This window comes from Rhinolophus hipposideros (assembly GCF_964194185.1).
Source record: "Rhinolophus hipposideros genome assembly, chromosome: 7".
NCBI classification, from domain to species: domain Eukaryota; kingdom Metazoa; phylum Chordata; class Mammalia; order Chiroptera; family Rhinolophidae; genus Rhinolophus; species Rhinolophus hipposideros.
The window spans coordinates 17,391,541-17,404,548 of record NC_138053.1 but is presented as its reverse complement, the minus strand read 5'-3'; positions in this window follow the sequence as shown (position 1 = coordinate 17,404,548).

Genomic DNA, 13,008 nt, shown 5'->3' with positions numbered 1-13,008 from the left:
TCACAATTGGATGTCGACTCCCCATAGAGCGCATGCTGTTGGATGTAGCTGCTGTCTGCAGTGGAGGCAGTCTCTGAAGGGGCTGACTGATGTATGTTGATATTTGCTGACTCCCTATTGCTGGAACAAGTACTTTCTTGAAGCAGGATCTGCAAGGTACATCAAATTGTCCCCACAAAATGTTAGTGATGATATTTCTTCAAAATTCTCGAAGATCCTTTCTTCTCCACCAGAAAGCATAAAAGCCTTGGCCCAATTAAGGTCTTGTTAAAGCATCTCTTCTTACTGCTTTGACTTCTCATGCTTGTATCTCATGTTGTGTTTTGAAATATTGAGACATATGGGTATGTCAGAGGATAAATGCAATGGACTTTACTGAGATAATCACCCCAGTCTCAATTTTTAAGTTGCTTTATTTTATTCACAAAATTAATATATGTTCAATGAAGAAAATATCAAAAGAAGCACAACAGAAAACTTATCACATAAAAAAAGTAAAAATCATTTATATACCCATTAACAGGTACATTTTTTCTAGACTAGTTTCTTCTGTTTATAATATTTCTATACCTTTTTTGTTAGTTAACTATATAGGGAAATATTATTGCAAGTTAATATTCTTATGTAACATGTTTTTAACTTCTGTCCTGCGTATAAGTATGATATAGTTAATTGACTCTCTGGTGTTAGGAATTTCTTTTATTTTTCTGTTATCAATTTGCAAATAAAATAAATATTTGTGTACGTACATAAGTTTACAAATGTTCACAGTATTGTTTTATTTATTGGGAATGAACTTTCTGTTCTTTATCTTATTTAAGTGTTATGCTCAGGAATTGGTTCATTTAACATTTTAAGAGTAAAACATGCTAAATAGACATGCCCAATCAAAGAAGAGTGAAGCTTTTCAGTCAGAGTAAGAGCCAAATGGAAGTTTCACAAACTACATACCCTTGACTATCTCTCAAAGATTCTAATCAGTGTGTGATTGGCAACAGTGTGATTGGCAACAGTGTGTGAATATTTAAGGCAAATAGCATAAATATATAAAGAGAGAAACGAATCTTAATAAAGATGAATTTAATAATTAATTTTATTACTTTATGTGAGTTAATTTCTTTAAATTTCCATTTTATCTATCACTTTGACTAAATAAATGCAACAAAAAGAGAGAAAAGTTTATCCAGAGATTTTAGAATCTGCAAGAGTTTGATGAAGACATTGGAACTGAATAAAAATACCTAAGGTAAAAAATTATCTGAGAACAAAATTAGATACTAACATTTTGTGGAGTTTCTTTTTCAATGTAAAAGAAATTAGGAGTGATGTTATGGTCTAAAAGACTGAGAATGTTAAATATTTAAAAATCTAAAAAGAAATCTTAAAAATCTAAACATTGGTGACTAAAGTCAGCAAAATAATGTGCCGTCATTAAAATGTATTTATTTTCCTAGGAATCCTATCTTTTGTTATAACCCTGTGAAATATGTCTGTCTTTGGATTACACATAATGTTATTACATTCTGATAATTGTTAGCATGATAAAATTGAAGTTTCCTGTACAGTTTATGTATATATTACTTTTTGCACCAGCATGAAAAAAAAAGGAACATGTTTCCATTTTCTTGTAATTATAGCAATGCGTGAATCAAAGCTCTTTCTTTATTCCTCACATCTGGTATGGATTAAACAATTCTAGTCCTCTGGACTTTAACTCTGACTTTCTGAACAGAAATTTAATAGCCCATTTTTTTTTGAATTCTACATTTATAGAAAGATAAATACCCAATTTCCCCCAACATTTTAGCAGTCTTTACTTTTTTTTTTGCACTAACATGTCACATTTTCCCTGGTATTTACTTAAATTAACTATTGCATCATTACACAACTGAGATGTTCAGAGTACTCATGTAACAATCCTTCCTAGAACAGGCATATAAAAATCAGCACGATATAAACAACTTCGTAGAGAAATATGAAGCTCCAACTGGGAAAAAAGGAACTTGGTTTGATTACCTTTATATCTCAAGGGAAGCAAAATGTATAATGGGATTTTTAAAATTTGTTTTAGCAACTAATCTATCAATTTACATAAATGTTGGTGATTATAATTACTGTGTATAATCTGTCCTTATGGAAATAATTTGAGTTGATTAAAAAAATGGAACTATTCTGCTTTGATAATGATGAGACAGTTTATAAAATGACATTGATATTTGTTCAGAAATTTGGTTAAATGCGTGAGCTTTTTGAGTAACAAGTTATTGCTAAATTGTTAGCTAAAACACAGTTAACAGGAGGACTGTAAGAGGTTTATGTTGTGGATTTTGGCAATGATATAGGAAAATTGAGGCAGCCAATGTGTTCTTGTTATTTCTATATCCCCTTGAACACAGAAAGCTACCTAACTATCGGGGTTTCACTGCCTTTGTGTGGATCACACAGTTTCCCAGGCTCTCACTCCTCATAAGGAGCTTGTAAACTGATGTTCCTGTTCATTGTGGCTTCCTGGAGATACGATCAAACAAGAAGTTTCGAACCTAAAAATGTTACGATGATTAAGGGCTCTGTTGTGCTGTGTAACTCAGCACTCCACTCATTTTTATTATTCATATTTATTTTCCAAATTCCTTTTCTGTTCATCCCATGTATCTGTGTAATGTGAGGACATCGTTTAGTTTCTCAAAACATTGAGCCTGTTGTCTCTGCTTTCCAGCCGGGATCCAACTGCAGAGTGTGAATGTGGAACGAGCTTAGTTCTAGTTTAGGCTCTTCCACTAACCTGTCATTCTGATTAGATCTCTCAAACCCATCGCACCAAGAGGGGTACACCACGGAAAGTAACGAAAAGCATTGATGAGGCTTCGTGACTCTATCTGAAGACTAAACTAACTAATGTGTCTAGTTTGTGAGTTTTCTTTTTGGTTAGCATTTTAATGAAATGCAATAAATATGACCACTCTTGGTTTTATCACCCACTAGGAACTTTGACTTTTATTTTTGATCCAGTACTTTGAGGGCAGCATTTACTATAGCTATCATAAAATTCCTTGCTTTTGTAATACCACAGGCAAATGATAATGTGCCCAAGATAAATTAGTCTTTGCACTTTTATCTCTCTAGCACTGAGGGATTTCATCTTTCATATCAGTCTGTTTCCCAGCAGAAAGCACTGCACTAAAAAGGGGCCATTGGCATGAGTTTAATAAGGGATTTTTAAAGGTTAATGGAAATCAACAGGGAAGGGTGAATAAGCGCAGGACTAACAATAGTGGAAAGTCGCTCCTCTCCATAAGCTGGAAGGGGCTGGGGCCCAGGCCAGGGTAGCTATTGTAGGATATCCTGTTGTAGGATAATACCTGCACTGAAAACTAGCTGCCTTAGCAGGAAGGGAGCTGGGGGAATAAGTACCCTGATAACTTTCTCCTCCCTCCTCTGATCTCTGGCTAGAAACTCTTTGTTCAAACATAAGCAAAGCTAAAGGGGAAAAAAGTCTTTTTGTATTACCCATAAAGAACAACCTCTTGAGGTACAGAACAAGGTAAAGATGGAAAGAGAATGTGAAGGAACAAATGGGTAATGATTAACACATCTGTAAATTGGTGCTTTTACCTGAAGATCTCAAAGTTCCTTTCTGCTCTACAATTCTGCCCATCTCTTACATGTAACTATTTGCCACGCTTCAAGTATACTTATGAAATTTCTTATATGGTCTTATTTTAGTATATTAATTATACTTTATCATTTTCCATAATGCTTTATTTAAAACATATTTTGGAATCCTTTTTGTTATTTGCATTTTTTGTCCATGTTGATGTCTTCTGGTGTAAATGGGAGTATCACAGAAATATCTGGAATCCTACACAAAAGCAATCCAGTAAATTTGAATTTAGAGTTGTTCATGTTTCTTTATGGAGTAAACTGAATATCTGACTCATTCTCATAGAATTTTTAAGATTGATATCTTGTTATTTTCTTTGTTTGTGTAAATCTATAGATTCGAGTATAGGCAGGGCCTGAATTTAAATTCTGAGAAATCTAAGAAACATTTATTCATTTGTTTCTGAATATATATGTAATTCCATGGAAATATACAACATGGAATGTCTGAAGAATGGATAGAGGTATTTTTGTCCCCATCATGGATGGGTCTCTGTGAGAAATAGCTGTAACTCCAGGGTTTTTCTGAAAAATGACCCAAACTAGTCACTATTATTGAAAATTATATCAAGGAACGTGTCTCTCCATATTACCAGGAAAGATGCTGCTGAGAAGTTGGAACTCACACTTCAGTGAAACAATTGGAAATAAATTAAGAATAATATTGAAAATAGCAGGAGGTATGAGCATTATTATGAAAATCGACGATGTATAGTGTATTAGTCTGCTTGGATTGCCATAACAAAATACCACAGACCGGGTGGCTTAAACAATGGAAATTTATTTTCTCACATTTCTGGAGGCAAGAAGTCTATATTACAGTGCCTGCAAATTCAGTTTCTAATGTCGGCTTTCTTTTTGACTTGTAGACAGCTCCTTCTCACCATGTCCTCATATGGCCTCTCCTCAGTACATAGTCACACATACAGAGAGAGAGAGGGGTGAGGGGAAGAGTTTCTGGTTTATCTGTTTTCTCTTATTACAAAGACAGTAATCCTATTGAATGAGGGCCCCACCCTATGGCCTCATTACCCTTAATTCCTTAGCTGTCTGTTTCCAAATACAGCCACACTCACACTGGGATCAGGGTTGCAACACACGAATTTGAAGAGGACACAAGCATTCGGTCTATAAATATGGCAATGGAAAACAGCGTCAAGCCTTTACATGATAATATTCTTTTATTATTATTTTTTAAATTTATTAAATTTATTGGGGTGACACTGGTTAGCAAAATTATATAGGTTTCAAGTGCGCAATTCTGTAATACATCATCTATATATCACATTGTGTGTTCACCACCCAGAGTCAGTTCTTCCATCACCATATATTTGACCCCCTTTACCCTCATCTACCATGCCCCACTACCCCCTTTACCATCTGGTAACCACTGAACTGTTGTATGTGTGCATGATTTATTTTTTTATTTGTTTGTCTTGTTCATTTGTTGCTTTCAGTTTTATATACTGAAATGAGTGAAGTCATATGATTCTCAACTTTTTCTGTCTGACTTATTTTACTTCGATGATAATCTCAAGATCCATTCATGTTGTTGTAAAGATGTATGATTTTAGAAATATTGTTCCAAAATTAATTCACTGGAGATCCTTTTAAAAAGAAATCCTGTTAGCTTACTCATTTTTGTCTGATAATTGTATAAAATTTGGAAAAAAAGAAAAGGAAGGAAAGCAATCACAATCACCCATAAATCTTCACTGAGATACAACACTAAACATTTTGTTGTAATTTATTTCAGATTTTTATTCTGTACACAACAATTGAAGCATCAAGTTAAACAAAATTAATCTATTAATAGATTAATAGATTCTTAATTCTAGAATTGTATTTGTTAATTTGAGTGGATAATTGCAAAGAAGGAAATATGCTACTCAAACTTATTTAAGGGGATTTTATGGTCTTTCTCATAATATTTCTTTCAATTGCAGTCTAGGATATAATTAAGTTATTGATATCATTCTACAATCATATTTCCATTGCTTTTATGCCTGTAAGTCCTTCCCCATACCACGATAAAATAAAGGTTTATTAACTTTTCTTCTTATTCTTATGCAAGGCCACCATTACCAAAATAGGATTTTTGATCATCCAAGAGTATCTCTCAACAAGTGACAATCCCTTTGTACCAATTTGAAAAAGATTTCCCTTTATCCAAATAAGTAGCCCCTCTAGGACACATACTTTAATAGAGGAGCACAGGCCATGTTTCAGAGCTCACTAACTCTTTTATTCTTTCACCTTTGTTTTTAGCTTCACAATATCCAGTCAAAACAATGTGTTCCAAAATAAAATAGGATAATCCTTTTCTTCCCCTCCCCCAATTACTGTGGTTTTGTTATTTATTTGTAGTACAGTAAGTCTTTTTTTTCATAGTATTCTATTTTGAGTTCCCCTCACACCTTGTTGATTTTTTTTATATCTTTATATACATAAAATCCAATGTGCTGTTAAAGTTCTATGACTTCTGACAAATATATATAGTCATGTATCCATCATCACAGTCATGATACAGAACAATTCTATCACCCCCAAAAATTCTCTTACACTGGTCCTTTGTTGTCAAGACAGTTCCCACTTCGTATTCCTAGAATTTGTCATCTTTAGCAAACTGTTTAAATAATAACTGTAAGAAATGTTAATTAATACTTTTTATTTCTTATAAAATGATATTTGTTTTTTACTTGTCATTCTTAATTTTACGGTTGTTCATTTTTTTGATATTGTATCCCATATATCACCTATTTTTATGGTTTCTAGTTCTAGGATTTATTTATAAATTATCCTGATATTTTGGTTCATTAAACTTTCTTAATATTTATTCATTTATTCTTATTTATTTTATTTGCTTTCAAGTACCATTATTTTTCCATCATTTTAAATTGCATTTCATAGTTATTTATTTTTATCCCTATGTAATCACCAGAAAAATCAGGCCTATGAGCTTTTAAAAATGTGCTTTGTCTACATCACATTGATTTTTTTTTTTTTTACTTCTAATTATAGTGTTCTAATTATTCACTATGTCTAAATAGTCTGCAATTGTTTTCATGTTTTTTGGACCAGGCATTGATGTCCCTTCCCCTTAATAATTTTCATTATCTACCTTTTTTATATTCAGTTCTCCTATTATTTAATATTTCACAATTCACAGTTCCTTTAAATTAAATATGTGGGTGACCATGGTGGAATAATAAAGATTGTTTAAAATTACTTTGTAATTATTAGATTAACTGCTCTTCTGAAGCATGTTTGAAATCTATCCTTTGCAACATGTTTTTTCTCCTCATACTCTCTTTTTCTCTCCTCTTTCCTCCCTTTCTAGACAATGATTCCATAGTTCCCATTTATTTTGCTGTTATTCTTTTTTTTTTGTAATCAGAAACAACAAATATCTAGATAAGTTTCTGTCAGAAAATCATGCATGCAAACTCTTCTTGACTCTCTGCCTACTTCCCTGGTTCCTGTATGAATATGCTTAAGAACTTTATTGAAGAATGTCTGTTCTATAGTCATTTTTCAGACATTCTGCTACCTGAGAGAGGACTGGAGAACCTGTGGTTATGGTTAATGACAGTCTGTAAACTTTTACTTTTGAGTTTCTTTAAGTTCTATCAAAATTAGTTGAATATCTCCACTTATTTCCACCCACAAAGTGGTGGGTGTGTCTTACCTCACTTTGGGGTGAGATGACAATGATAATTAAATGTAAATGCATTTTATCTACTCTCCAACCCAAAGCTTTCTTATGGTCTGCTACTACAGTTTATATATATATATATATATATATATATATATATATATATATATATATATATATACACACATAATGCTCACATAGTTACCTACTTTCTTATTTAGGGTTCTAGGTCAACAGTCAAAATGATGGTGTGTAGCCTGGCAGTCTTTCCTTTTGTCCTATATCAATATGCCCTGAAAAAAATGGACTGAAAACAAAACAAAACAAAAACATTATCCTATGTCTTCCACACATCACACCAATATCCACAACTCTGGTTCCTCCATGTTTGGAAACATTGTAGGGTCTTTTAGAATTTTCCCCCACAAACTTTACCATACATTTAAGTAAGAAGCTCAGTATCATTTGTGCTGTCCTCTTCAATTTGCTACAATTTCTATTTTAGCTTGTGCATTTTTGCTATAAGGCTGGGGGCATTCCCTGTTTTAGTTTAGATGACTTTTTCAATTATTTTTCTTCAATTTTATTCAGTTAAAATAAGAAAAATTTCACAAACATACATACACTCTTTTTACATTTAATTCTCATATATGAACCTCTAAATTCAATGACATTATTGATAATCGTTCTCCTAAAAATTTACTCTTTACTATTTCTATTGGAATAATAAACCTAATTAACCTTAGCAATCCATTCTCTTCTTAGTATATCCAGTTTGTGTTTATAAGGAATTAAATTGGTTTAGATTTGAGAAATTAAATACATACACACACACACACACACACACACACACAGTAATACCATAAAAGTTACTATAATTCTGGGGCCTAAAAAGACTATAGGGTATTGAGTTAAGAAGTAGTAATAATTTCAATTTTTGAAATAAATTACTTGATTTCCTGTTCTATAGATTTGTCTCTGGATAGATATATATGTGTGTGTGTGTATATACATATATATATTAAATATATAACAAATACTACTTACAAATATATATGCTTACATATATGTTTATACGTATATAAAATATATAAATATATATTATGTATCTCTGTATAAAGCAATGATCCATATATATGGTATATATAGAAACATAAATTATATATGTTTATATAAATTATATATGTTTATATAAATTATGTATGTTTATATAAACATATAAGCATATATATATATATACAACAATGAGCTACAGACTCTGTTTTCTAATTAGTAGAAGCAGTAGATAACAGATATTTATTACATGGTATTTACAAGATAATTTTTCTATTTTACTATGCAACTGAAATGGGAAATTTGGGGCCAAATACGTTCCTGATTGTTGTAGGATATTCAAATGGACATATTGTGTATAGAGAGAATATAGACCTAAAGAGAGGGTAATGACAAAATGTTTAAATATACAGGGATTTTTCAGGCCATTTCAAACTATTTACCCTTCAATTTTAATTGACATCCATACAGCTCTTCTTTTCAACTCAGAAATTCCAGCAGAACCACAGTCTAATGAAGAAATAGTGGGAATTTTTACTGAAATATTTATATGTTTCAATTGGACCTGGATATTAAGGTCCGTTAAATATGTGGCCATCTGTTATATCAGGTTTTCCCACATTGTGACTTAGAAAACTTCTCTCTTTAGAATTCCTGAATTTGTATTGTTTTGTCATATCCTGCTGTGAAATTTTTATACATTGAAAAATGACAGTTTTTAGGATCAATTTTCATAGTTAACCTAATATTAAGACATGTATGAGCTGTACCATATGTTAGAAATTTTCACAATGTTATAATGAATGTAGTATTGGAAGCAAATGTGACTTTTTTAGCCGCTATTTAGGATTAGAGGTTTCACCTTTAATGATATCAGTTCCTGATTAAGACAACCTGAACAAGTTATACAAAACTGCAAACTTGGACAAAGTAGTGTTTTTGACTCCTAACTGAAAACAGAATTGGCCTGGAATTACTGAAATATTTTTACTGTATTAAAATTATTTCACTTTATTATTATGATGGATGTCACTAATTCTAAATGACAGCATTTTCTTTCCTATTCCATCAACATATAATCAACCCTTAATGTGATCACTGCCCCATAGTAAAATATAAATAAATATCTGTTAAATATGTGATAATAAGTGATGGCAAAAAATTAATTTGGCTAAAAATAATGTTCTTTATTCTCTTGTTCTCGAAACATCAAAACAATGAACAATAAAAAACAATGTTATAGAAACATAAGCCAATTTAATAAACATTCAAATTAAGCAGCCTAGTAAGATTTAGAAAATGTTCTAAAATTTTAGATATAACTATTTTATAAATAAACCTTACAATTTAAGTTAAACATCAGATTTGGTGTTTATTCTTCTCTATCAATGCTAAAAAAAAATGATGGCTATAACTAGAATGTATCATGTCTTAACTCAATTTGATAATTTTAACAATGAGAGTTTACATGATTAACCCATAAAAGAATGAAAAAATATGCATATTTTTTCTGGTTTATTTCCCCCAGGACAGATGCAGAAGTGTATTTGCATTTGTTGTTCTCCCTTGTCACATTTACTACTTTGATTAACAATAAGTTGATTTTATTTATAGTCCTCCAGTGAACTTCCTCTTTAATTAAAACAATATTTGAGCTGATAGTATATGAAAAGTTAAAATATCTACAATTCACCACAGTAAAAAACAAAAAACAAAAAAAATAAAAAACAGCATTTAAATAGATTTCCAGTATAATTATAATTACCAGTGTTGTTTTTCACATTCATCTAATTTTCTGTCATGTTTTCTTTTAAAGTTTGATTGGCTAAGTACCATTTGTAATAACGCCTTTTTCACGGGATGAAAAATAAAATGTTGTATAGAGGGGAAAACTTTTAAATAAGAAAGTCTGTGTCATATTTGCATTCTTATAAGACAGATAAATAAATATCTGAAAATCATAAAATGGTATCCAGTGAATACCACTTTTTCATGATTGTGACAAAGGGTTTTACCAGGAACAGGCCAAAAATCTTTGGTACAGTACAGACTGCAAATCTTAGTAGTAAAATAAACCACAAAAATAGGACTGCTACATGTGGGTTTGCAATTGGTGATACCCTTACCTCTTTCATTTGAACATGAAAATGACTGTTTGGGGTATGTAAAACATTTTTGGTAAAGTCAATAGTGAACCAAACATAACTTTTCCAAACCTACAATTTTATGGAATTTTATTTATGCTCTATACATAGGCATAATTTCATATTTTGTATAATTGGTAGCCAGTTATTTAAACACTTAATAAAAAAAAAGCTAGAGCATCAAAAAAATGTTTCCACCTTTATAGGAAAAACAAGACCTAGGTCATTAGACTTTAATAGATTTTAATGTCTTGGGATGTTGAAACAATTACCACTTGGAGAAAATGATTTAGTTAGCTGGCAAAGCTATTCAGGAGTGGCTAAATACTTACAAATGTTTTCCAGATTTGGTCTGTGAGTTTAATGGCCATCTCTGGACAGATGATCAGCCTGGATATTGGAATTGCACTACATGTTATGAAGCTTGTCCTAGAAAAGCAGACAAAATCTTTTGGACCTCTTACTAAATACAGAAATATTTAACAACGTGTCTGTCTAATCATCCTTTCATGTGTGCACATATTTAAAATAGAAGAGGCCTCAGAAACACAATTTCAATTAAATCAATAACTGTGATTCTAAATCCTTGAAAGGCCAGTCTCAACTTTCTCCCTTGATATTTGAGTCTTCCAAAGCATAACTAGGCCAGGCCAGTAAAAATGTAATAACTGTATCTTTTGGAGGAATCACTTCCTGTTACTCAGAGCAATGTTTTTCCTTGGTTCTTGTTCTTTTGAAGGAAAGAATTCAGTCAAGAGACAGAGTTAAGCAAGTTGCAGAAAGCAAGGCTTATTAGTGAGCAAGTACACTGAGAGTATGGAGCAGGCTGACCCAGGGTGGGTTGCTATCTCTCCTTACATTGCGTGAGGGTTTTTATCACTATGGGTAGAATTGTCCCCGCCCAGTATTTTCACCTTTTTCTGCTGACACGTGCCACCTTTCCTTCCTGTTTTCCAGGGTGTAAGAATGAGCCTGTCAATTTCCCATAATTTATTTGAAAAGCCCACTAAAGGGGGCAAAACCACACAGAGGTCCTTCACATCCAGGTAAACAGGATGTAAACCCTGTGTGGGGACAAAGCCCCAAAAAACAGTTTCCAGGCTCTCGGCCTCACATAGAAAGGTGCTGGCTCGGGTAGTAAATGGCCATCAACTGTGATCAGATGGCCAGTAGCTGTGGCTAGTTGACTGTCAGCTGTAAGCCATTGGCCACTAATATAACAGTTGTGGCTATGCTAGCAGAAAGAATGGGGGCTAGCAAGAAGATGGGTGGCTGAGCTAGCAAGAGCGGATTGCAGAGAGGCGGATGCTGCTGGTGAGAATATAGTGGTATGACTTCCCTACCTATGGCTCTGTGGGTGTTCCTTTTCCTTTTTGGCCTCACCATGTCCTGCATTCTTATGTGGGGAGCGGGAGCTGAGACCCCGCCTGACACCCCACACGACACCCTGATAAGCAGGATGTTTGTGATGTAAATTGGGCCAAAGGCAGGGGCCTCAGGTGGTCCCTAATAGTGGTCTGAGCAGTGGCTAGTCCCTCCTTCTCCCACTCATTTATACTTTTCTACCTACCCTATCATTCCTAAAAATTCTGAGCCTCCTTTCTGTTGTGATAACACAACTGATTTGCTCAACACTTTGATAATGTAGTAGCTTTCTACAAATTTCACTGAAAATCAAATATCTTTTATATATGACCTATACTCCATCTGCACAGAATATTTTCTTAGGATAACTAATCATGTACAAGAGATTAAAAGAGCACTGAGCATCATCAGAGTATCTTCTACACATGGGGCCTATTAAACTTAATCCACAAAATAGAGGCCATCTCAGTGACCCTGCCTACTCACAAATCTAAATGTAAGTCAGTCTGCATTTACTGGAAACTCTTGTCACGAAAACCTGACATTCACCAATCATAACCCATCAACTCAGCTTTAGTTAGTTTGCCTTACCCGAAACAATAGGACCTGATAGCTCTGTCAGGAAATCCCTGACGTCTTAGCCAATCATACTTTGTTTCTGAATCACCTCATCTAATCTCTATAAAACTCTCTTGCTCAAATCCCTCAGGAACAGTGCTTGTAAGACACTGTACTTCTCTAATCCATGGATTGTTTTCCTTGAAAAAGCGACATCAAACACGTTACTAAATTGCTTTAGTTTCGCATTTGGCAATTTTAGAGCCATAGGTGGGACCCTAAGACAGCTGCTGAAGATTCCAGGACTAAGCTCCAAGGCCAGGTGAAAGCAATGCAGAGTCTTCGCCATTCTCCACCATCTCCGGTAAGCTCCTCTAGGATCAAGCTCCATTTATTTTACGTTCTGAGCTCTTTGAATGTGTTTGTCCTCATCCTTCTGGATGGAAATTTGGGAGTGAGCTATTCCAGATTTTTGTGGGTGAGACTTGTGGGCCACAACATTTGGGTTTGTGGCCAAACTCATCTGAAAGGTTGGAGCCTCCAGCAGATCCTGACAGGTCTCAGGAACAGTTC